This window comes from Trichosurus vulpecula, chromosome 6, assembly GCF_011100635.1.
Source record: "Trichosurus vulpecula isolate mTriVul1 chromosome 6, mTriVul1.pri, whole genome shotgun sequence".
Classification (NCBI taxonomy): domain Eukaryota; kingdom Metazoa; phylum Chordata; class Mammalia; order Diprotodontia; family Phalangeridae; genus Trichosurus; species Trichosurus vulpecula.
The window spans coordinates 255,012,488-255,037,644 of record NC_050578.1 but is presented as its reverse complement, the minus strand read 5'-3'; the positions used below and the strand labels follow the sequence as shown (position 1 = coordinate 255,037,644).

Genomic DNA, 25,157 nt, shown 5'->3' with positions numbered 1-25,157 from the left:
TGGGAGTGTAGAGGAAAATGCTGAAACTGGGTCTTTGAATATCTTTTGCTCCAAATCACAGAAGTCACATCAAACCTCAAGAGTTGGAAAAGACTGCCAAGGTCATCCAAAATGGCCCCCAGAATTCACCAGCAATGAAGTGCATTGTCCTTACTGTGTCCGCAGTCCAAGGAAAAGTAATGAGGAAAGGTTGAAGGATACCTTTTATTAAACATAAACGTTCTGAGTCAGGAAGAAAATAAAGCAATCTTCATAACGGTTTTAAGAAAAGCAAAGTATCTTCCCAGGCAAAGCTTCTAGGCTGACATTTAATATGAATAAATTTCTCCCCAATAATAATAACTATGCACTAACCAAAGAAGCAAATATACACTTTTATAGCCTACTAGATTGGGTGGACGTACTTATATTTTCAAGACTTCTTTATATACAATGTAATCAAAACACTAAGAATGTTATTGAATCGTGAAGCCCCAAAGAAGCCTCTCTATTTGTTCTTATATCAAGAGGAACATAAAGGCTTCTAGAAGAAAGCAGCGTGGCCTGTATCTGAACGACAACGGGGATTCCAAACTCCTTCTGCTCCACAAGCTTCCCTTTGCCTGGTTTTACATTTTCAAAGTACTTTCTTCACAGCAACCCTGTGAAATAGAATACAATGGTATTTTCATTATCCTGATCTCACAGATTAGGAAACTGAGGCTCTAGACAGGTAAAGTGATTTGTCTAGGATCACACAACGACCACATAGCTACTTGGGGTACAAAGTCAGGTCTCTGGACTACTACTACCTTGCACTGGTACTCAGGAGATCTGTGATTTGGAACTGGAGTTATCTGTTGATAGAACCCTATGTAGTACCCTGCAGGCTATCACACAGACTTAGGTATTCCATATCTTTGAAGATGTCTTCATCTTTAAAAACAATTAAACTATCTCTTGCCTGAAGGAGGATGGTCTGGCATCCTGTCACTTACAACGTAGCCCATGTATTAAAGTGAGACTCATAACTAATCTTGGCTCTACCCTGACATTGTGGGACCCTGGCCAAATGACTTCTCTCTAGGTCTGTTTTCTATAAAAGTAGGGGAAGTAGACAAAGATGATGTCCAGAATTATCTTCAGCTTTAACTATTATCCTAAGTTGCTACAAAAGCAATGGGTACCATCCTCTTCTCATACCAAGTGTACTTGGACCCCATTTTGTAAAAGCAGATAAGGCAAAAGACAGGAAAAAAAAAGTCCCCATGTGAGGGGTCACCAAAATATTCACCACACTTCTGTGGTAGCACTGATCTGGAAACAAAGTAGATTGTTCATCAAATGAGGGACGGCTAAACAAATTATGGTATGTGAATGTAACAGATCAATGGATATGAAGAATTTATAGAAGCAAGGGATGACTTACGTGAATTAATTCAGAATGAAATAATGAGAAACAGGAAAACAATATGCCAAAGGATCACAACAATGTGGCAAAAACCCTCAGGAAACTGAATGCTGCGTAATTATAATGACCAAGACCTGGGCATTAGGGAAGGGATGACGGAGTGCACACCACCCTATTTTTTTTTTTTTTGCACAGTGGGAGAGGAGGTTATGAGTGTGAAGTACTGCACCCACCAGCAGATGTGGCTGATGTGTTGGTTACTTCGGCTCAACTAATTTTTTCCCCTCTCTTTTATTCTTTGGACAAAGAATTTTGTTGTTGTTGTTCAGGCATTTCAGTCGTGTCTGGCTCTTCATGACCCCATCTGAGGTTTTCTTAGTAAAGATAATGGTTTGCTTTTTCCTTCTCCAGCTCATTTTTTTTTTACAGATGAGAAAACTGAAGCAAACAGGATTAAATCACTTGTCCCAGGTCACACAGCTAGTGTCTGAGGCCAGATTTGAACTCAGGAAAAACAGTCTTGCTGACTCCAGGCCCAGCACTCTATTCACTGCAGCAGCTAGCTGCCCCATGATAAAGAATATCCAACCTCTCTCGACTTTCCAACTGCCTTTTATACATCTCGAACTGAATGTCCTGTAGACATCTTAACTCAACACAAAATAGTACTCCTTATCTCTCCCCCCAGATCTTCCCTTCTTTCTAACCTCCCCATTACTGTTGAGGGTACCACCATCCTCCCAAGACATCAAGGCTCCCAACCTAGGTGTCAACCTTGGACGCATCTCCCTCTCCCTCCGCACCCATATCAATCAGTGATCAAACCTTGTCCTTCCCACCTTTGTAACGTCTCTTCAATACACCCCCCTCTCTCCTCTGCCATTGTCATCACTGTTGCAAACCCTTATCCTCTCACACCTGGACTACCACAATAACATGCTGTTGGTCAGCCTGCCACAAGTCACCCCCATTCAGCCATCAAATTGATCTTTCTAAAACACAGGTCTAATCATATGATGCCTTTAGCCAATACACTCCAGTAGCCTCCAAGAAAAAACATTCAATCCTCTGTCTGCCGTTCAAGCCCTTCCTCATCTGGCCCCTTTGAACCTTCCCAGTTCTCTTCCATCTTACTCTTTGCTACTCTTTCCCTGTTATATCCACTGGGCTCCAATGGCAGTGGCCTCCTTGAAGCTCCACCACCTCACACCAGGTGTTTTTCCAGGCTGTGCCCCAGGCCTGGCATGCTCTTCTTCATCTCCCCCTCCTGGCTTCCCCAGCCTCCTTCAAGGCTCTGCTGAAGTCCCACTTTCTGCAGAAACCTCTCCCAGTCCTCCTTAATCTTAGTGCCTTCCCTCTGAAACGACTCCCAGTTTATCCTGTACGTGTCTTGTTCATACAGTTGTTTTCATATGTTCTCCCCATTAGACTGGGAGCTCCTTGAGAGCAGAGATTGTTTTTTTGCCTTTCTTTGTATCCCCAGTGCTTCTCATGGTGCCTGACACATAGTAGGTGCTTAATAAATGCTAGCTGACCGATTGACATGGGATGGCTTGCTAGGCAGGTAAGGGCAGAGAGCTATATCAAAAATGAAAGTAATATAAAAACAAAGATATTAACAAAAATGAATTTAAGCATGAATAAAAGCAGACCTAAGACAGGTTTCTTGACTGGTATTTCCTAAAACAGCATCTATAATATGGAACTCCATGTATTGATGGCAGAGAGTAGGAAAGCCAAACAAATAAACTACCAAGTTTGTGACACAGAATGGCCCCTAGTCTGAATGGTCAGCTTACCAGTCATTTCCACTTCTTGTCTGTGTTTGTTTTTGTGTGAAGGGGGAATTCCCAGAGAAAGCTGCCCATGCTTGGTTGTGTTATCAGCTGCCAAAGGTCTTAGGCCAGCAAACACTGATAGCATGGGTAGGGATGGACAGATGGATGAATAGATGGACGAATGAGTAAATTAGTATTTACTACGTGCAAAGCACTTGGGATACAAACAGAAAACCAAGCCAATCTCTGCTGTTGATGAGTTCACATTTTAACACAGAGAGACAATACATGTAGAACACTCAGCCCCAAGTCAGTCTGAAAGACCCAGTATTCTTTGCAATGGCAAAGCAGATGGTAATGCATCTTCTGTGGTGGCATTTCCACTGTTAAATCATCCGATGGTGCCAACAACTTTTATATCAAAGTCCCTGGTGGCAATGGTTTGACCTGCGTCATCCCTCCAGCTTGTCTCGCTGCATCAGCTAGGCTACCTTGCTTTCCCAGTGGTTGGACTCAGTGTTACTAATGGCAGAGATGCAGAGAACCCTGATTCTGACACTTTCACCAGGTCGGTGGCAGGTACATATGTCTATGACCATGCTTTCCGAGGTCACAGGGCCCTGACAGTAACACTCTAGGACTCTAACCCTAACCCCTTCTGACAGTCCTGCTGCCTTAGTGCAGCACACCTATTTCTCAGTGTGATAGGTGTAATCAATACCTACAGTTCTAATACAGCTCTGATGTAGGGATGAACCTCCCTCCCATAGCAGACAATCAGCTAGGAATAGAAGCAGTATTCCAGCACTGGCAAGTACAGAACAAGTCAAGAATTAGGTGACATAAAACTGTCCCTTCCCTTTTTCTGCCCACTTCAAGCACTAAAAAACACATCCCTACAATTTATGCTCAGGGGGAAAAAAATCTAAATGTTATTTATAACCACAAATCTATAGCACAATTGATCATCACAGGCCTCAAGCCACTGTCAGCCCCCGGGCATGGATTGACCCACTCCAGTTCTGTAGCTATTTATAGCTCTGAGACTACTGAACTGGGTCAAGCAAGGTCTGGAGTAAAAAGCAAAAATGGTCTTGAGGTTCTGGGCTCCCAAAGAAAAACTCAAACCTGCCAACTTTTTCTATGTTCAAGCTCAGACTAGAAGAAAATTCATGAACATGCTTTGGTTTCAATATTCTCTCACTTCCACTTCTTAGGATCCTGTTTCCAGCTTAAGTGCCCCCTTCTACCTGAAGCCTTCCCTGACTCCCCCCACTGCTCCTACCCTCCTGCCCCAAATTATGTATATCCTGTCTCCGACAAGAGAATTTCAGCTCCCCAGTACAAGGACTATTTCATTGTTGTCTTCTTAACTTCAGCACCTAGCACACAACAGGCACTTAAGAAGCTCTGACTTTGACTTAAATGAACACAATTCCAGACTTCCCCTTTTAGTACCCATAATGTTCATTTTCCTAAACAAGGAGTATTTTGTTTTGAGGCAGTATAGTTTCAGAGACCATGAAAAAAGGAAGAATCTGGGTTTTTTTCATTTGCAGTAGCCAGGAATGTAAGGTCTAGCCAATATATATGTCAGCAGACTGGATTATGAATTCTACTGGATTCTTACAATCTTTTTAAATAAATAAAATCCAGAAACAATGAGTAGGAATTCCCTCTTTTCTTCCCATTCCTATCCCTCTCCAAATGCCTAATCTTTCTTTCTTTCTTTTTTTGGTGAGCATCACTTACTAATTACCTGTGTTTTTAAATGTTGAAGAATTGGGAGGTTGCTCGAATTTATCATCTTTTCAATATTTCACTTCTTATATTTTTCTTCCTAACAAATAAGACTACACTCTTTACAAGAACTCACTATATCAGATAGTTGGACGTTATCTTACTGAATAGGTGCTTTTAAAACCTAGTAAAAATCTCATAAACTGAGATTTAGCTTAATTCTCGAATCTGCAATTCAGGGGGTAAGATTTTTATACTCCAGGGGGAAAAAACCTCTTCATGTCCCCTCTGAAGATCAAGGCTCCTTAGGTTTTGTCTTCGTACATGAGCTTTTTCTTGTAGAAGAGGTGTACCACAGGTTAACTACAGTAGATCTGGGTTATAATCCTTTACCAATGTTACTGTGAAATAACAATGATTGGGGCAAAAGTTTACAGGGTAGGTTTATGCTTTGGGTGCCTGGAGTACCCACCCACAATTCAGAACCTCATAATTCTCATATGGACACATGTGCACGCTTACTCACTCTGATGTACTGTTGCTCTGGCAGGCCTAGGTTCCCAGAGAAGGCCCACAACCACAAAGTTACATTCAACTTTTCTTAAGAGTCCTATGGGTTTATAAGAGAATATTATTGTTATTATGTTATCATGAGAGAATATATTCCCCCATTCATCTTTGAAGGTCTGTCATTATGATGACTGGTGCAGAATATATGGCCACCTGCTCACCCATTTCTCAGAGGCTTAGCTGTCGTCATCAGCATTTTTCTGGTTTGGTCTGTGGCTCCCTAACAAGGCATGTTTGGTCAAAATGAACACACCCACTTCTTATTTCCTCATGCCACCATTTCTTTATTGATCCATATTCCAAAGCAATCAATGTCCACCTGACATGGTTTGGGGGTATGCTTTGGTACTTATCTGGGGATTCTTTTGCTTATGTTATCTGTTGCTGGGCTTCAGTTTATCACATACCAAGAAGTTTGAGAACCCTATTTATATCAATTCTCTCCTCACAAAGGAACCCCCAAAAAGAAGACTTCCTTTTGTTCCACTGCTAATAACATCCTGCCATTTGTTGTTGTTCAGTCATATCCGACTCTTCCTGACCTCATGAACCAGAGCACGCCAACACTATCCATAGGGTTTTCTTGGCAGGGAAGCTGGAGTGGTTTGCCATTTCCTTCTCCATGGATTAAGGTAAACAGAGGTTAAGTGACTTGCCCAGGGTCACACAGCTAGTAAGTGTCTGAGGCCAGATATGGAGTCAGATCTTCCTGACTCCAGGCCCAGTGCTCTATCTACCCAGCTACCTCCAAATCCTGCAACTACAACCCAAGAAATCAGGGATTTTAGACTATGTCTTTCTGGGGTCAACATTTACCTTTGATTTCTCTCTGAAGCCTTTAAAGCCATTTGTCTGCCATGAATTTTCAGCACAACACATTTCCCATAACATGGCGGGGGCGGGGGGGGGGGGGGCGGGGCTGGGAGCAGTAATACTGTTTTACCATAAGAGGAAGCAGTCTCTGGTTAATTTTGTCTAGGTGATCATACTATTTAAAAAACTAGAAAAGAAAGAGATCATATGACTGTCACAGCTATGGGCAGGAGATATATGTCTAACCAAAACAATAAATTGAGGCAATTATCAAAGATAAAACAGATAACTTTGACCATATGAATCTGAAAAACTTCTACACAGACAAAATTAATATACCTGGCATAAGAAGGGAAGCAGTCAAATGGAAAAAGCTTTTGGTATCAAATTTGGTATTAAATAAGGGCTTAGTAGACAAGACTTATAAACAATTAATAAATATATGTAAGACTAATAGTCATGCCCCAATAGATAAGTGGTCAAAGAATATGAAGAGTTCTTAAAAGAATTACAAAATATTCATAACGACATGAAAGAATGCTCCAAATCAGAGTATGAGAAATGCAAGTTAAAACAACCCTGGGTTGTCAGAGATAACAAAAATGACAGTTAGTGTCGGAAGGGTATACTACGACAGACAGACTAATACATTACTGGGGGATTCATGAATTGGTATAACCATTTTTCAAAGAATTTTGGAATTATTCAAATAAAGTGACTAAAACATCCATCTCCTTTTACCCAGAGACTCCATTAATGGGCTAATAACCCAAGAAAGCTATTGATAAAAAGAAGTTCCCATATATACCAAAATATTTACAGCCACAAAGAACAGGAAATAAAGTAGATAAACTTAATATACTGTGCTTTAAGTAATGATGTGTGTGATGAATTCAGAGAAGCATGGAAAGATCTAAAGGAAAGGATGCAGAGTGAAATAAGCAGAGACAAGAAAACAATATATCCAATGAGCACAACAATGCAAATGTAAAAAACAACCACACACAGAAAAATCAAAAGAGAATGTGGCAAAACTATAAAGATCAATTCCCTTAACTCGCTCCGGCTTCTGTCTCAAAGGTCTGCACTCTTGCCACTACATTATATTGCCCTCCATTTAATTAACAATACTTTTGTCTGTCTTCTTAGACTTTAGAAAAGATTTGTTGGGGAGATGACCTGACTACTCCAAGATTTTGAACAAAATGAAAAAGTAGGCATTGACTCAAACTGCTTTGCCTTGATAAGACACTTACCTTAATTCTTCAATTTTATTTCTTGTATTTCTATGTGTCTCTAAGTATTATCCTAGATGCTCAACATTCTTGGGTAAAGGCAAAATGAGGAACAAAGATATAATGGGGTGGGAGGAGGGGGAAAGAGAGGGAGACCCTGTTGGCAAGATTCAACATCACCCAGGTAAGTCCAGGGCTTGATACATCCATAGATTACATTGGGAAATGCTTGCCTTCCTCACTCAAGAGAATTAGGGAACAGGGCGCCACCCACAAATGCAACTCTGAAAAGTCACTTGGATAGCAGGAATATGGGAGAGGCCCATTTCTGAAGACTAGCAGGGCAGTTTCTGGGGGAGACTTCTATTCTCTACTATAAATGGTGATGGTGCCAACCCAAATACGGTTCAGGGCAAAAAGTCTAGTCCAGCATCCATCCTCTAGTACCTCCCTTCCTTGAACCTCCTAGGCCACTTAGCCTGACAGATCCTGTTCCTTCACACAGTCTGCCCAAAAGCTCCTTCTGAAAGTTCGTTCTTGTTTTCTCGTGTTCGTTCTCGTTCTCTCTCTCTCTCTCTCTCTCTCTCTCTCTCTCTCTCTCTGTCTCCCTCCCTCCCTCCCTCTCTCCTCCCCTCCCTCCTCTCTCTTCTTTCCTCTCTTTCTTCTCTCTCTCTCTTCTCTGTCTCTCTCTCACCAACATATCTTAGAATCCCTTCAACTCAGCTATCACCTCCTAAATGAAGCCTTTTCTAATTCTCAAAGTTGTTAGTATTCTCTGCTTCTTCAAATTACTTTCTATTTACTAATCGGTTTACATACCCAGTAGAACTTAAGTTCCTTTTATGACAGTATTTTGTTCTTTTTTTTTTTATTTTATTCCTAATACCTTGCATATAACAAGCCTTAAATAAAGTCTGTTGAATTTAATGGATAAGCAACATTTAGACTTAGAATGTGAATGAATCACAACACTCCCAGGCCTGAGCAAAGGGCACTAGTTTACAAGGGAGGTGTTTAACAAATATTTACTAAATGAATGTTGAATGAAGAATTAGAGAGGCTGTGGCATGAGTGTTAATTAGGCAGCACTGCATAAGAGGGACAGACAATATTTGAACCAGCAAAAGGCAGAGATTGCCTGCGTACATTGTTATAGCTCTACCCCATCCTTCTGCCAACATTTCCAAGGAAGTTTCTGAGAAGTTCACTTTCTTTTCTCTGTAAGACAGAGAAACATGCAAGTCTGCACAATTCTTCTCCAAATGTCACAGACAGCCCCACGATGGACTGCAACATTCACTGGAATGTGTACTTCCATGGTAACTGAAGATAGTTGTCTGGCTACATCCCGGAAAGAGCAGGCACTGGCCACTGATCAGACCAGGACGGTGAGTTGGCCTCTAGATCTGTCACACAGTCCCACCACAGAATCAGGAAACATCAGTCTGAATCCCTGTTTGTGGTGTGACCTTCAGCAAGCAGCTTCACCTCTGAGCCTCAGTGTTCTCATCTATAAAATGAAGACGATGCCAAATACACCGGGAAATGAGGAAACTATTCTGGAAACCGGAAAGGGCTATAACAACGAGCTCATTCTTTTTCCAACGTGCACCTCCTGCTTAAGGTAATTTCACCTGCGAAGACACCAGGTGATCAAGGGAGTAAAATTGGCAAGTACAAACTCCAATTCCTGATTTTGAAGTGCAATCTACTTTCCAAGAACTAGAAGGGCCCTCAAATATGCTGTCCACACAAATTACCCAAATCTCAGAGTTTTAAAAATCTGAATTGTTATGGAAAATAAATGTCTCAAATTGGTTTGAAAACAAGTATTTAGCATACCCTTGATTCAGAGGATGTTGGAGCTGGAAGCAAGTTTAAGTCCAACTAATCCAATCCCTTCATTTATTTTTACAGAAGAGGAAGTGAAAGTGAATTGTTCCAAAACACACAAAAAGGGTCAAAATAAAACTAGAACCCAGGTACCCTGATGTCTGGTGCAGTGCTCATTCTATTAGTACATTAGGTTGATTGTTTTTAAAAAGGCCAAAAGGAAACATTAAAGCTATTTCACAACCTATAATACTCTTCCCTAATTTAAAGTTAAAAAGAATCCTCCTAAAAATACGTTAGACCAAGCTGCCCATAAAATGGAATTTATGATGCAGACCTCCATGAAAAGCACATCTTGGGTTCACGAGGTCCAATAGGGCTGCAGAAAAATATCTTTAGAACTATGTGTATACAGAACAACTACTTGTCTAGAAAAGCCCCCTCAGCATATTCAGAGTAAAATAACACATAAAGCAGTCAAGACAGAGGATGGCAAACATAACAAATATAGACCATTAGAAGTCCTATTTTGTACTGGTACAAATGATCTGTATTTACTCCTAACATGGAGCGAAGAAAAAAAAACAGAGCAGGAAGAAGAATGAAAACATTACAGTAGCTGTTAAGTATCAGAATATGGAAATAAAGGAGGCTGTTTTGTGGTATCGTGGACTGAGTTTGGGAAAAAGAAATAGAAAGATGTGGGTTATGGTACCAGCTTTGGTACCAGTTCTGCCAACTAATGAGAACAAAGCAAGGTGAACAAGTGGCTTGGACCTCATTTTCCTAATACACAAAAAAAGAGTTAGGACAAGACTGATCCCTTTTCTTGTTAACATTCTAAGTTGTATTTTCTAAGGTCCCTCCCAGTTCTAACATTCTACACAAAATGTTCTAAGGTTCCTTCCAACTACTATTCTATGTTCTAAGATCACTGCCAGCTCAAACATTGCACATTTTACATTTTAAGATCTCTCTCAGCTCCAAAACATTACATTCTATGTTTTAAGGTGCCACCTAGTTCTAATATTCATGATTCCAAGACAGAATGGATGGATGAATGAAAAAAGCATTTATGAAGCACTTACTATGTATCAGGCACCATGCTAAATGTTGCAGAAATAAATATAAAAAGTGATGTTGTTGTTACTGGGCTTACATACTAATAGGAAAAGACAACACATGTACTAGAAGAGAGGCCAGGGAGGAGCGTCTGTGGACAGTAAAAGGAGTCATAAGGCAAATGGTTGATGTGTTACTATGATCTATAACCCTACGATTGTGTCTTCAAAATACACCATTTGGTCCAAATGTACAAACGTACATTAGGCCTAGAGGGAAAGTTCTAGAGCTGGGAGAGACCTTACTCTAGTCCTACCCCTACTTTTGTCCAGTGAAGTGACCTGTTATGGTCTCAGACATAGCTGGGATTTAAAATCAAATCAACTGACCCCGAATCCAATGCTCTTTCCACCATACTCTTATGACAATTTAATATTAGGTCCATGCTTTAAGTTTCTTAAATGCTGGTGTTTCTAGATAATGTCATTCATTTGATAAACTAAATATTTCACAACATAAAAAGTGGCACTGAAACTGCCTGGACATTTACTTTTGGGTTATATGTCTATGCTTTTTTTTTTAAGTTGGCTAAAATAAATGAATTATGGAATGTTCCCCAAACAGCAAGTCAAATGGAGTAATTTCCCCACAATATTCATCACTTCTGAAAATCTTAAGAATAGCTGAAAAATTTTTCTTTTATCATTCATAAAAATCTGTCAACTTCAAGAAAAACCATTCACAAAAAGATAAGAAATAATCTCCATTGCTTCCCAAGATGCATTTCTCCATTCAAGGAAAAGCAGCTGCTCCCATGATCTGACCGCCCATTCCTGCTGACTCCTGGAGCTCCTCAGTGCACAGGGTGTAGCCCCTCCTCTCAGGGAGATCCAGAGAACGGTCAGAGCCAGGATATCTCAGTATGTTTCCTTTCTTTTCCCTTCATTTGCCACAAGCAGCTGCACTGGATATTAAAAAACAAACCCTAGGGAGACGTTGCTATGTGAAACGAGGACGTAAGTGACATTCAGCCCCCTGCTGCAAGCCCAGTCTGGTGACTGTGTGAGGGGAAAATGAAGGTAATAGCTTTTATGTGTTGTGTAGGACAAGATAGGGAAGAGGAAGGTCCAGGCAAGAGTGGAATGCACAACACTCGATAATTCATTTTTATAAAATATTGCATGCCAGCATGTGTGCATTTACACACACAAACATGTACACCTTTAAACTTTAAAAGAGAAAAAATTAAGGAGAAAAAAATACAGGCTACAGCTGCTGTTTTCCCCTTTTAGTACTATACGAAGCAGCCTGAAGATTTTCCACCATGATTAACATGATCTTTAAAATGTATACATCCCTCACCACGTGGTATTACACCAAACGAGGGCAACTTTCCAAGCAATTTTGCTTACAAAAGTGTCAGGTCAAAGGTATATTATGTGAGGAATAATTCAAATCTAATAATAACCTTAAAAAAGGTTCAAGTAACAAAACTTATTTTTAAAAAGAATCACTCTTATAAAAGAATTAACTCTTATTTCTTGTGTGATGTTGGCCTACTCGATGCATCTTTTTGGTTTTTCAGTTTCCACAATCCTTCTATTTCATTGAATGACCGTTTTTTATCTTGATCTTATGCTTAATTTTACCGAGTAAGCGATTCTTGTAGTCCTAGCTCCTTTGCCCTCCAGAATATCATGTTTCATAACCTCTGATCCTTTAATGCTGCAGCTGCCAAGTCCTGGGTGATCCTGATTGTGACTCCCTGATGTTTCTTTCTGGCCATTTGCAGTATTTTTTCCTCGACCTGATAGTTCTGAAACCTAGCTATAATGTTCCTTGGGTGGTTTTATTTTGAGATCTCTTTCCTGAGATGATCGGTGGATTCTTTCACTGCTTATTTTGCCCCCTGATTCCAGAACATTAGGGCAGTTTTCCTTGATAGTTTCTTGAAAGATGTTGTCCAAGTCCTTCTTTTGATTATGGCTTTCAGGTAGTCTAATGATTCTGATATTGTCTGAGGCTGGATTTAAATTCTGAATTGCCAAATACTGATTGTGTTAGCCTAACAAAGGTGTTTAACCTCTCCAGTCCAAAACTTCAGGAAAGACTTGGCAAAGAAACGTACAGAGAGTCCCAAAAGTTGCACTGTGGTTTAAAGCTATTAAAGAAGCTTTTGAAACACAATTCTAGTATGTTTTAGGAAAATATCATGAAAAGAACTATTGTATGGTTTTTTTTTTTTAAAGATCAACTTCTGAAACTATGCCGTTTTTATAACAAGGGACTGTTTTCTGCTTAGGTCTTTGCATCTCCAAAGTTTACCTTGTATACCTTGCAGAGAGCAGGTTATTCTCTTGCAGTGGAATTAGGGGAAAGACCCCTGAGTAGAAAGTCAAGCCCCAGGCTTCAAATCCCTCTTCTGTCATTACCCAGCTATGTGACTACGAGCAAATCACTTCCTCTCTCTAGACTTCAGCTCAGTTATCTATAAAAGGAGGGAGCTGGATTATGTATGATCTTTAGGAGGTAGATCCTATAATATATTACTTAAGTAGCTATAATCCAGATGGCCCATGTGGAGGAGACACATGGATAGGTACATGGCGAGGAGGGGGCGGGGGGGTGGTGGTGGTGGTAACATATACACTCTTTACAGAAAATGTTAAACATGATATAAAGGCAAGAGTACTGGACATATAGTCCGAAGATGAGTCCTACACTTTTTATTAGCTATATGAACTTGAAAAGGTCATACAACATCTACAGGCCTGTTTCCTCACCTGGAAAATAAAGGTGTTGGGCTAGATTCTCTCCAATCCAGTACTAACAATCTCTTAACTTTAAGAGTTAATGTTTGTACCCCTAGTTTGGTGCTTATATTACTTATTAAAGAAAAAAAGAAAAAAAAAGGCAAGGTCCTCCTATCTTGCCCAGGCTGGAAGCAACTCAGGAACCCAAGACCACTTCTGACTGAGGGGGGTGGCCTACCATTCCTACACGTCCACCATACTGATGCCAAACTCCCACAACAGTGCAACTCACCCAAGCTCAAGAGCTCTGCCAGCCCTCAGCCTCCCCAGGAGCCAGGACTACAGACATGCACTCCAGGCCCTGCACTCGCAATACTCTTCTAAAGCACCTGCCAAAGGCACTATATAAATGCTTATTCCCCTTCCACCATATCATTTTACAAGGACTTTCAAGAACTTTAAAACTCTCAAGAAAAGATTTCTTAAAATCACAGGCAACTAAGATCAAAAAGTGAAACTGCAGATATCAACTAATTAGCAACTGTTGAGTCACTGTTGTGCAGTAGTAGGCTCAACCTTATGGCAGAAGCTGGGAGGTTAAAGAAGTAAAATAAAGGACAACACAATTGAGCAGGCAAGGCTAACAAACAGAACTAATTAGCAAACAATACAAAACAATATATAATAAAATGCTGAATTGTGTGGTTCAGACTCTCCAGCCAGCTGGAGTAATGAATTCAACTCAACAAATATTTGTTAGGCTCCTACTTTGAGCAAGGCATTCTGGGTGAAAAGACAAAAACAAATAAAGACAGTTCCTGTCTTCATGGAAGGGATGGAATTTGAACTGGGCCTGAAAACAGGACTAAGATTTGGAAAGTTACTGAGAGGGTAGAAGCAAAGACAACAGCCCAAAGTGTTCATATGGGCAGAGGGGAGAATAGCCGGGACACAATACCAAAGAGCATTGAAGTAAGTTTGGACCAGGAGGGTAAAGCAAGAGTTCAGAATGAATAGAGCAGAAATGACCAGCAGCAGGTAGCTAAGGAAGTACCAGTGTTCAAGGATGAATCAGTTGACAAGAAAAAGAGATAGAGACTTCACTTGGGAAGTTTGGTAGACAACCTAGTAGCTAAAGGCAATGAAAAACTCCTGCACAGATTTCTCTGAAACAGGATCCTAAAAATCAGAGAAGGAACCAGTGTACAAGGAATTAAACACATGGAAGAGGAGGGTCCCAAAAGGAACCTAAATGGAGACAAAAAAGTAAGGATGGAGATTAGCGAGCTTGCGAGAGAAAGGAGACGCTCTTCCTCTAGAAATGGAAGGAAAGACAGGGACCAACAAAGAGTTTTCACATGACATCAATCGATCAACATTTATTAAGTGCTTAATACGTGTGCCAGGCACCAAGCTAAGGACTAGAATAAATATGGAAGACGATTTAAGGAGGAGGGACCAGCCTGGCTGGGAGGAGAGGCTTGGGGTTCTCTCAGCGGAAAATCAAGGGTGGGGCGGCACTGAAGCCCCCCCTTCAAAGCCCAAAGAGGATGCCACACAATCTATGAAGCCCTCTTTCCACAAAGTATTTCCATCTCTGTATAGGAAATACCTTCAGTTTCGATCTGTAGCTCCCTAAAACGGAACTCTGCTGAAGTAACTCCAAAGTCCCTCAAGCTTAATTCCAAACTTTCCTAATAACTTTTCCTCATACCAGTCACTCCATTAAGAAACTCAGAAGTCATCATCAAAAACACCACATTTCGACCTAGAAAGCTTGAGCAAGGGGAAAGAATTTAACTTCTCAGAAAACAGAATTTATTTTTCTAAAATGTAATCAATTTCAACCAGGAAAAGAAGGTTTACTACCTACAGAGTTTGTTTTAGTTGACACCTTGGAACCAATACCCCTCATAATGATTAAAGAGAAAAAAATTTAATAGAGGAGGGGTTTAGGATGCACACCTAGAATTCATCATTAATATGAAAAAATTTAAGGGGGATATGCAGGAAGTTCCTCACCTAGTTACAAAACTATTCGGCTCTCTAAGAGATGGGAACCTCTTTCTCCATGTTCTCTTATTAATCTTATATCATAAAATATAAATTTATCCAGTTGGACTCTTGACTCAGCCCCCACACACTAGAAAATAGCTTTCTTCCCTTTACTCCTGCTTTTCCTCAAACTTCCTGCAGCTCCTTCTCCCCTCACTCGCTCAGCCAAGAACCTTGCCTCACAATTTTAAAAAAAAAAAAAGCCATTTACCCTGACCTCCCTGTTCTTCCCTCTTTCTCATCTCATATCATTCCTATGCCCTCTGCCCCTCTCCTCTTTCACTCCCACTTCACATAACGAGGTGTCCTTCCTCCTTACCAAGGCTACGCCCTCCACCTGCACAGGAGATCCCGTTCCATCCCATCTCCTTCAACAGACTGGGTCCTCTGTTATCCCCAGTCTATCCCTGTCTACTGGTTCTTGCCCTATTGCCTACAGATATGCCCATATCTTCCCCATCCTCAAAAACCCTCATCCATCTCTGCTATCGTCTTGTGTTTCTCCTGCCCTTTGCAGCTCATCTGCTTAAGAAGACAGCCTTCTATGGGTTCTCTCTTCTGACTTTCTTCTTAACCCCTTACAGCCCAGCTTTTCACTCACACATGCATAAACATATTTAAAAAGTTGTTAAAATATATATATGAAGGCATATTGACAAATATTCTTTAAGGACCCATAATGTACAAGATAATTCATTATGAATAAAGGCTTAATGGGGGTTGGATTAGATAATCTTTAAAGGTATATATTCACTAAAAAAATGAAACCAGTTTTCCAAAGGTGGTAACTTTGAACTTGGGACTACTTTCTCACAAAATCAGAAGAAAAAGTAAACACCTCCTGTGCAAGAATATCAAAATTTTTTAAATGTTTCATAGAAGAAATTTTTCCAAATTATTCTGTTGCTTAAAGCTATGCCCAAACACTTTTTACTTCAACAACATAACAATTAAAGAGCGAGGGGAAAAATACCAATCATCTATTTAAATGGTAATAATTTCATTCACATTGGTCCCTATTCTCCTCCTTCCAAAGAGAATTTTATTAAAAACAATAATATTAATATTATTAATATTTTATTAATAATTAATAATATTAATAAAATTAATATAATAATATAATATTATTAATAATATTAAAAACAAAAAATCACTGAGCCTTCAACAATCCAATAGGAAAGACAACTTACTGCTTTGAAGAAACTCTCCACCCACAGCCAAGGATTTTAATTAAGAGGTACAATCTAGCATCTGGCTATGGCACAGTACACTCCCACATGCCTAATGCCAGCTGTGGAATGGCAACACTAATGCAGTTGCGTTAATTGCAGATGCAGACCTAAACACGTTAATTTGGCTGGTCCGTGTAATTGGTAGACATGCTAACGTTTCTATTAAAATATCCATCCACAATACAGATGTTGTTCTTCCTACCACAGCAAAAACTATGAGCAGCATAAAGAATAACAGAGGCTGAAATTAACTGTGATTGGTAAAAACATTTTGACCTTGTAATGGAATGTTCCATAAGTTTGGGGATATACATATGAGATTAATATATTAAATTTCAGAAGGATCACTCTTTGCAGAGTATAGTGAAGGCCCCTTCTCAGTCTATCCAAGAATACATCATTCATATTTTTCTCCAGCTTAATCTTTCTCATGCACAGATCTAGTTTCAAGTCCCTCCTTTGTTAACAATTCTTCAATTGCCTACAAATAAAGTTTATTAGATTAATTTACTTGTAAACAAAAATGTTTAAAACACCTTAGCACAACATTCAAAACTACCCACAATCTAGTGGACGCTGTACATTTCAGGCCTTATCTCATGTAACTCCCCTTCATATAGGCTATATGCCAGGGGATTTGAAGGATCCTCCCCTTCATGGACTTCACACTGTGGATATGCATCATTTCTATAGTGATCATATTTAATTTTATATTGCAATTTTTTCTGGGTTTGTCACATCCCCCTAACTTATTAACTCCATAAAGGCAGACACCCTAATATATTTAATCTAAAAACCATATGCTTCCTATGAGGAAAAGGTACATAAAACTATATAATACATAAAGCCTATATAATAAGTACTTCTTAAATGTCTGCTGTTAAAGCAAACATGTGCACCTTATTATGGGCACAAAGACACCATGCAAAATCGTTCCAAAGGGCAAGGTTTTAAAGTAGAGGATGGACAGGCACGTGTTAAGTGGATGTTGCTGAGGTGCAGGGAGGACTATAACTTCAGGTCCTTTCCTACTCCAAAGACCTACTGCTCTGTGACTCCTCCCTTCTTTACAGTGTGACAGAAAGAATTTCACAGACATATACAAATTAGTCAGCAAGGATTTGTAGCATCTTTTGGGTGTCAGGCAACACACTGGGCAATGGGAATATAAAGATAAAAACAGAACTATGTCTATCCTCAAGGAGCTTATGTGCTCTTGAGGAAAACAACATGTACACAAATAGCTGTAAATTCAAAATATAGAGTAAATACAAGGTAACTAGGGTGAAAGAAGCACAGCTGCTGGGGAATTTCAGGAATAGCTTCATGCAAAAGGTGGCATTTGAGCTGAGCTTTGAAGGAAACTAGAGATTCCAAGAGGCAGAGGTCATAGGATGAGATCTGGAATTAGAAGGGACCTCAGAGTCCAATCCCATAATCCCATTAGCAGATGTAGGAAATGAGGTGCAGAGAAATTAGATGATTTGCCCAGGGTCAAACAATTAGTAAGTGCCAGAGGCAGGATTTGAACCCAGATCCTCCTGACTTCAATTCTAATGCCTTAGCCACATGCCATTTCACAATAACAGTATGAACTCCTGAAGAGCGTACCCCACACTTCACACAGTGCTTGGCACAGAGTGTTAAGTAATTATTTTTCATTTATTCACGCATCTAATTTGATCATACACAAGTCAAACAGATTCTCTGAAAGATGGAGCAAGATCGATCTCTTTGATCAACAACTTTCTGATTAAGATTAAGCGAAGCAATAAAGCATAGAGAGTTATGCTCGCCAAAAGGGTTTGCTATCGTCACAAAGGATGGCAAGTAAAGAGTCCACATTAAAGAATTCCCTCCCCATAAATGGGGCAGCTAGGTGGCACAGTGGATAGAACACAGGGCCTGGAGTCAGGAAGACTCATCTTACTGAGTTCAAATAGGGCCTCAGACACTTACTAGCTGTGTGATCCTGGGTGAGTCACTAAACCCTGCCTACCTCAGTTTCCTCATCTGTCCACCTAGTATCTTTGCCAGGAAAACCCAAAATGAGGTCATAAAGAATCAGACAGAACAACAACAAAATAGATGGTAAGGTCCTCCTGGGACTTCTGTTTACAGAGAACACTGGGAAGATTTCAGCCGGCCCCAGAACACTGCAGAGCCTCCTATAGGCTAGTCATAATCATAAAGCCTAGCCAACTACACTGGAAAAAATTAAGCAGATGGAAAATATCTATCGTCCAGACTTTTTTCTCCTTGTTGAATGAAGGACTCAGAGAGCTGGTCCATCAGTACCTCTATCTTGGCCAGACACCACAAATGAACAGTCACCTAGGCCCAGAATTGGTCAATAGAACACAAGGTTCAACTGCATTTGGGAAATTACACAGTGTTCTTGAGGATTCCAAGCTCTTCCTTGAAACAGTCTCATCAATACTCATCTCTGAAGAATGAAGTTTCGGGACCACTGAAAGAACATTAGAGGCATGTGGCAGGCTTCAAGGAGCTTCAACGTACTCACCAACGAAAAAGTGGGCAGGAGAAGGAGTGGCAAGTACAGTATCAAAGACATTTATGATCAGAAGAGGTAGAGTGGTCATGTGGTAATAAAAGAACATTTATTAAGCATAAGAGTGACGGTCAGTCTGCCTGTTCTGCTGGTAACCATTCAATGCCTAGAGATCTAGAAGGACCCCAAGCACCCTGAGTGGGCCCGCTGGGAAGAATCTATGGGAAACCATGGATAAGAGTCACACAGGGTAAGAAGGAAGGAATGAAATGCAACCTGTCCCAGGAGAGAAAATATCCACATTAATGTGATCACAAAGGCATCCAAGAGCTAAGTAGAGATGATTGTAATTAATTATCTGGGCAATCCTAACAAACTACCACTCTTCCCCAAATTACCAAGATGAAGAAAACAAAACCAAGACTTTTTTCTTTTTTTTTGGCCGGGGCAGGGCGGAGGGGGGAGGGGCGGGAACAGGGAAGAAGGTACTGAGAAGGAAGAAGAAGAGCTTGAGCTCTCTCTAAAGAATCTCAATTGACTAGATAGTTCTTTCACTTTCAGTCAGCCTGAATAATCCTAACCTTAAACTGTTGCCTTCCTTGTAAATAAATGAGTAAAAGTTTTTCATTTTAAGAAATTCTAAAGAAAACAGCCTTTATTTACATTACCAACTTACAAATGGAGAGCAGGCATTGATGAGATGCTTTACTTTCCATCCTCCCCAACCTACTAAACTTTCTTCTAATGGGAAATTTATTGTACAGTCAAGAGGAAAATCACAATTTTATATAAGATGTGAAAAAAAGTTACCAGTTTTCTGATAATAAAAAGCCCCCAAACTGGCCCAACTTTAGCATAATGGATAGAAGCTTCAAAAACTGACAATGGGCCCAGTGCAACAATGAAATGCACACACACACGGACACAGGCCACAAGACACAGACACGCACACGCGCACACACACACACACACACACACACACACACACACACACACACACACACACACACACACGTTTTCCCCGTATGGCTGGAAGCAATTTTTTTTTCTCCCTACCATCCTAAAGGGTACATAGTAAGACAGGCTGGTGACAAATTGATGTGACAGGCAAGACTTTTTCTACCCATGACAAGAACAAGAGAGTTGGTTTTTTTCCAAAAACAGCCTCCTGGAAAATGTACTTACCATGACCTCCGTCTGTGTTAAGAGAAGGCCTTATCCCCTCCCCCCCACTCTCCCTTATCGTTAGTGGAAATTGTTTCTTACTGCCGCTGTAGGTGGCTTCTGTAAGGAAGCCAGAGTGATAGGACTCTGCACCATTTCCCTAAAGGAAAAGGTAGGGTAGGGAGTATGGAAAGCACCTTATTTTAGACATTAGCATGATTTATACATACAGCAAAGTGGAGGAGAACCATAAATTCAGGTGTGGAAATACTTTTCTAACAAACCCAACACACCAGAATTATTAAACCTTCGAGCTGGAAGGTACATTGAACTACATCTAATCAACCACCCTCATTTTATAGATGAAGAAACTCTAGTGTCAAGGTGAAGTGACTTGGCTCAGGTCTCATAGATGGCCAACAGCAGCAGTGCTTGGAGCAGAGACCTTCGAGATTAGTCTTTTTTTCTCTATCACAGCTGCCTCTCACTGCAAAGAAGAATGTGGAAATCACAGAAGATTTGAGGACACACACAGGAAAGGTGTTGGCTATTGTTTAGAAGACCTTTTTCACTATAATTGCTTTCAAAAATCACTCTACTCTACACGAATAACCTTATTAAAACAGAAATGTTCTGAACCTTTTGGGATGAAAAACAAAATGTGGTTAAATCTTGGCTGTCAGTTTCCCAATATATACATTAAAGATTTTGCTTTGGAAGTACGTCGATTTTCATATAAAGCCTTCATGATGGACAGATTCTCAAGGTACATATGAAAGGACATTTGTAGCCAGTAGAGAAAGACATATGATAGCCAGTATCGAAAGAAGAGGAAGAAAAGTCATGTGCAAAAACTGTCAGGAGAAAGATTAACTCTCCTCCCAGGAGTAATTATTTGGACCATTCTTCTCCTCTCTCACCATCTCTTTCTTTTCTCCTACTCCGAGGAAAGTAGACGGACCAGATACAACAGGGGAATACTGGCCTGGACAAGATTCAAAGAAACACAGCCTTGAGAGAATGGGTTAATGCCCACTGGGCGGCCTTCCCAAAACCCCAATAACTGTCCTGTCTGGTAACCCACATTGAAAGCACAGGGACGATCGCCAGTGGTACATCAACTGAGACCAGAGTCTTCAGAAGCACAATTATAGAACAGGCCAAGTTTTTGGATTACCCCTTCCAGTGTTTTGTTTTTTCCCATGTTTCTAATTGAGAAATTTATTTAAGCAGATCAAATAAAACATGTATCTCCTTGTTTCTGTACTCAGAAGAACGTGTTGGGCCTCTTGGTAGTAAAACAGGTTTGTGCTGGTGACGCACGATTCTGTGGGGCAGAGGGGACTTGATTTTGGAGTCATGAAACTGCTTGACTGCAGTTTGGCAGCACTTGCTGGCAGGAATTTCTTCCACTTTCAAGATCTGAATGGAGTAGGCCCCCATACCTGTGTCTGCAGGAAGGCTCTTTCCAGTACTGACTTCATGGAAATGGATGAGAGAACCGAATTTTCAGCAAGCCTGACTAGGACTGATGCCATGCAGGCCTGTGCCTGACAACCCTGGAGCCAGCCCCAAAGGGTCATGGCCTCCTGGGAGTGTAGAACCCACTATTTCACTTTCTGGGGCACTTTCATCAGCTCCAGAAAGGCGACAAGGTCCATTTACTGTCTGCACCCACGATAAGATCATCGCTAAGGAAAAACAAGGGTCTTTTTGGGGTTTGGGTGCAATTACCCCTCCAGTCTTACTCCCTCTTTAAGCTATGCCCTATTCTCATATTCCATCTAGCTCTACCTTCCTCCAAATACCCCATTTAACTTCATCTAATAAATATTAAGCACCCACTTTAGGCAAGGCTCAAGACTGCTAGGTGGCACAGTGCACAGAGCACTGGCCTAGACCTGAGTTCAAATCTGGCCTCAGACCCTAAGTAAATCACTAAGCCCTGTTTGCCTCAGTTTCCTCATCTGGAAAACAGGCTGGAGAAAGAAATGGCAAACCACCCCAGTGTCTTTACCAAGAAAATCCCAAACGGGATCATGAAGAGTTGAACACAACTGAAGCAACTCTACAACATGTGCAAAGCTCAGTACTAGGTACTAAGGAAGACACAAAGATATGTCTGGCCCTATGTCTGGCTCAAATTGCTTAATATTTAATAAGAGGGACAAGGCATGCAACAACTATGAAGCAAATGAGAAAACAAGGGAGAAGACTGAAATGAGATGAGAAATGTAAAGAAGGAGAAGTCACTGTGAGATGTAGGGAGGGAAGGAAGGCTTCATGGAGGAAGTGGCATCTCCCTTTCCCCAATCTACTTTAAAAACTTCTTGTTCGGCCCTCTCCCTTGGGGGGCTGCCTCCCCCTAACCGAGCTGGGGTCTCCCTTGAGCTGCCTCTCCGTTAAGGCATAGAGGAGTGTCCTTGGTGTGTTGTGTTATCCAGAACAAATGCCTTTACTTGAAAAAGTAAATAACCACTTGTTGCCTGTGATTTTTCTCACCTTCTTTGCCTCTTCAGACCCTAAGCAACACTGACACTACTCTGGAGTAGTACCTGCCACACCTCATAGTCATTCATCCCCTAGGCTACCCGCCCTATCTTCTGAATATCTTTTTTTTTTCTTTTTTCTTTTCTGGAAGGGGGAAGGCAGGGCAATTGGGTTTAAGTGACTTGCCCAAGGTCACACAGCTAGTAAGTGTGTCAAGTATCTGAGGCCTCATTTGAACTCAGGTCCTCCTGACTCCAGGGCCAGTGTTCTCTACTCACTGTGCCACCTAGCTGCCCCCTGAATCTCTTTTAAAGGCCAAAAGTGGAATTATTAAGATAAGTCAAGAAAACATTGGTCCTGATGGGTTAAACTTTTAATAAACAATTAGTACTAATACTCTCAAAAAATGGGAAAGAAAGTACCCTAGCAGACTACTTTTATAAGACAAATGTAGTCCTAATATCTATAGCAGGGAAGCCAAAATAGAAACTAATATCATTATTGAATACTGATATAAAAGTTTTAAATAAAATCCTGTAGGACTACAGCAATTAATCCAAGAAATTATTTATTATGACCAAGCTGAATTTATACCAAGGAGGCAAAGGAGGGTCAACATTAGGAAAACAATCAACAGAGTTAATGATATTAAAAACAAAAACATCTAAACCCACATGATTTTCTCTATAGCTGGAGAAAAAGACTTTAACGAAGTACAACACTTATATATGCTAAAAGCCCTACAAAGTACAGGCATAAAAGGACACTTCTCAGTATCATAAAAAGTATCTAAAATCAAAAGCAAGCCTCCTATGCCAAGGGAACATACTAGAGCCTTTCCTAATAAATACAGGCGTGAAGTAAGGACACTCATTTTCCCTGTTATTACTGGAGATAGCATAGTTCTAAAAAGGCTAGCAACATCAATAAGAGAAGAGCAAGAAATGTAAGGTGTACATCCAGGTCACCCAGAGAAAGAACTGTCGTTCTAGTGTTGCTGATAATGCGATGGTTTACTTGGAAAATCCTAGTGGATCAGCAAAGCTATTGAGACAATAGTTTTACCAAAATTTCAAGTTACAAAACAAACCTGCAAAAAGCAACAGTTTTTCTATTTAATAATAACAAAAATTCAAGGAGCAATAAAAGAGAAATTCCATTGAACAACTTAAATTTGTCACTGTTCAGTCATTTTCAATCATGTCCGACTCTTCGTGATCCCATTTTGGGTTTTATTGGTAGAGATCCTGGCATGGTTTGCCGTTTCTTTCTCCAGTTCATTTTATAGAAGAGAAAACTTAGGTAAACAGGGTTAAGTGACTTGCCCAGAGTCACATAGCTAGTGTCTCCTGAGTCCAGGGCTGGCACCTGATCCACTGTGCTACCTACAACTTAAACAGCTGGAAGAATACTGAGGCTGGGCTGGGCCATTATAATACAAATGAGAATGTTACAAAAGATAAAGCATGCTTTTAATGACATACTGAACTATCAAACGATACTTTGCAGAACTTGATAAAAGTAACGAAATTCATTTGGAAAGCAAAATATCAAGGAACATTAGGTGTAAATAAGGGAGGACTAGCCCACAGTGGTGCATCAGGCCTTTGTGCCAGGGCTTGCTCTCTTTTCTCATCTAATTACTACTTCTCTCTGTACGTGTGTTCCAAAGTTTAATGTAAGGCTATATGGCTTCTGCCTCTACCAATTCATGCCCAAATGCTCTCCATCACGTTATTCCCCAATCCCAGTTCCTCTCTTCTCTCTATCCTGGTGGAGGATGTTTGAGTAAGACATACAATTTCAGAACCGTACTTCAGACCTGAATACAATCCCAGCAAATCCCAGTGATACTTACGAAGTTATATGTTTCACAAAACAAGGATATATAATTTCCTTTGCTTAATACCCACACATTTTTACATTTGTGAAAGATATTGGAGACCAGAAATTTTTTATCATTGTCTCCTTTGATTCTGTTCCCTGTGACCTTCTAGGTGGCCCAACATTGACTTTTCTTTCTAAGCTGTACTTAAATAACTGGATAGAACATAAGTCACTTGAGATTAGGGATTGTTTTGTTTTTAATTTATATCCCAGGACCTAACAAAGTACCTGATACAAAGGAATAAATGCTTGTCGACTAGCTGATAGATATATATAGGCACTTTTTCTCCTTCTCCAACTTACCTTTTCAGTTGAAAGACCTTTGGATTAGATCCAGAAAATTCTAGGCAAATACATTCTTATCAGTCCTTATCAGGTACACTCCAAATCCTGGTCTACAGTCCAACATTCCTGTTTCTTAAGCAGTATCATCTCTCTTCTTGAAACTCTTGACTACTACAGATAGGAGCAATGCCTCTAATATCTTCAGCTTCACGCTCCAAACTTTAGCATCCTTGGTAATATATTCTAGATTCCTTCTGGAGGTATATGTGTCCACATGGATAAATGAAAATGAACAAGACTGAATTCTTTGAAAAACAGCTAACACTGCATTTGTAAAGTAACCCTATAGTAATGCGGA

The 25,157-nt window shown here is 40.3% G+C and overlaps 1 protein-coding gene and 1 non-coding gene across 2 annotated transcripts in view; both read right to left on the bottom strand.

The window, feature by feature from the left end:
• HSD17B12 (hydroxysteroid 17-beta dehydrogenase 12) overlaps positions 1-25,157 on the bottom strand; it is a 148,549-nt gene that overhangs the window by 68,714 nt on the left and 54,678 nt on the right. The window lies entirely within an intron of this gene.
• On the bottom strand, positions 21,731-21,868 carry LOC118855570. Its single transcript, XR_005010746.1, has one exon. It is a non-coding gene; the product is annotated as a small nucleolar RNA SNORA68 (small nucleolar RNA).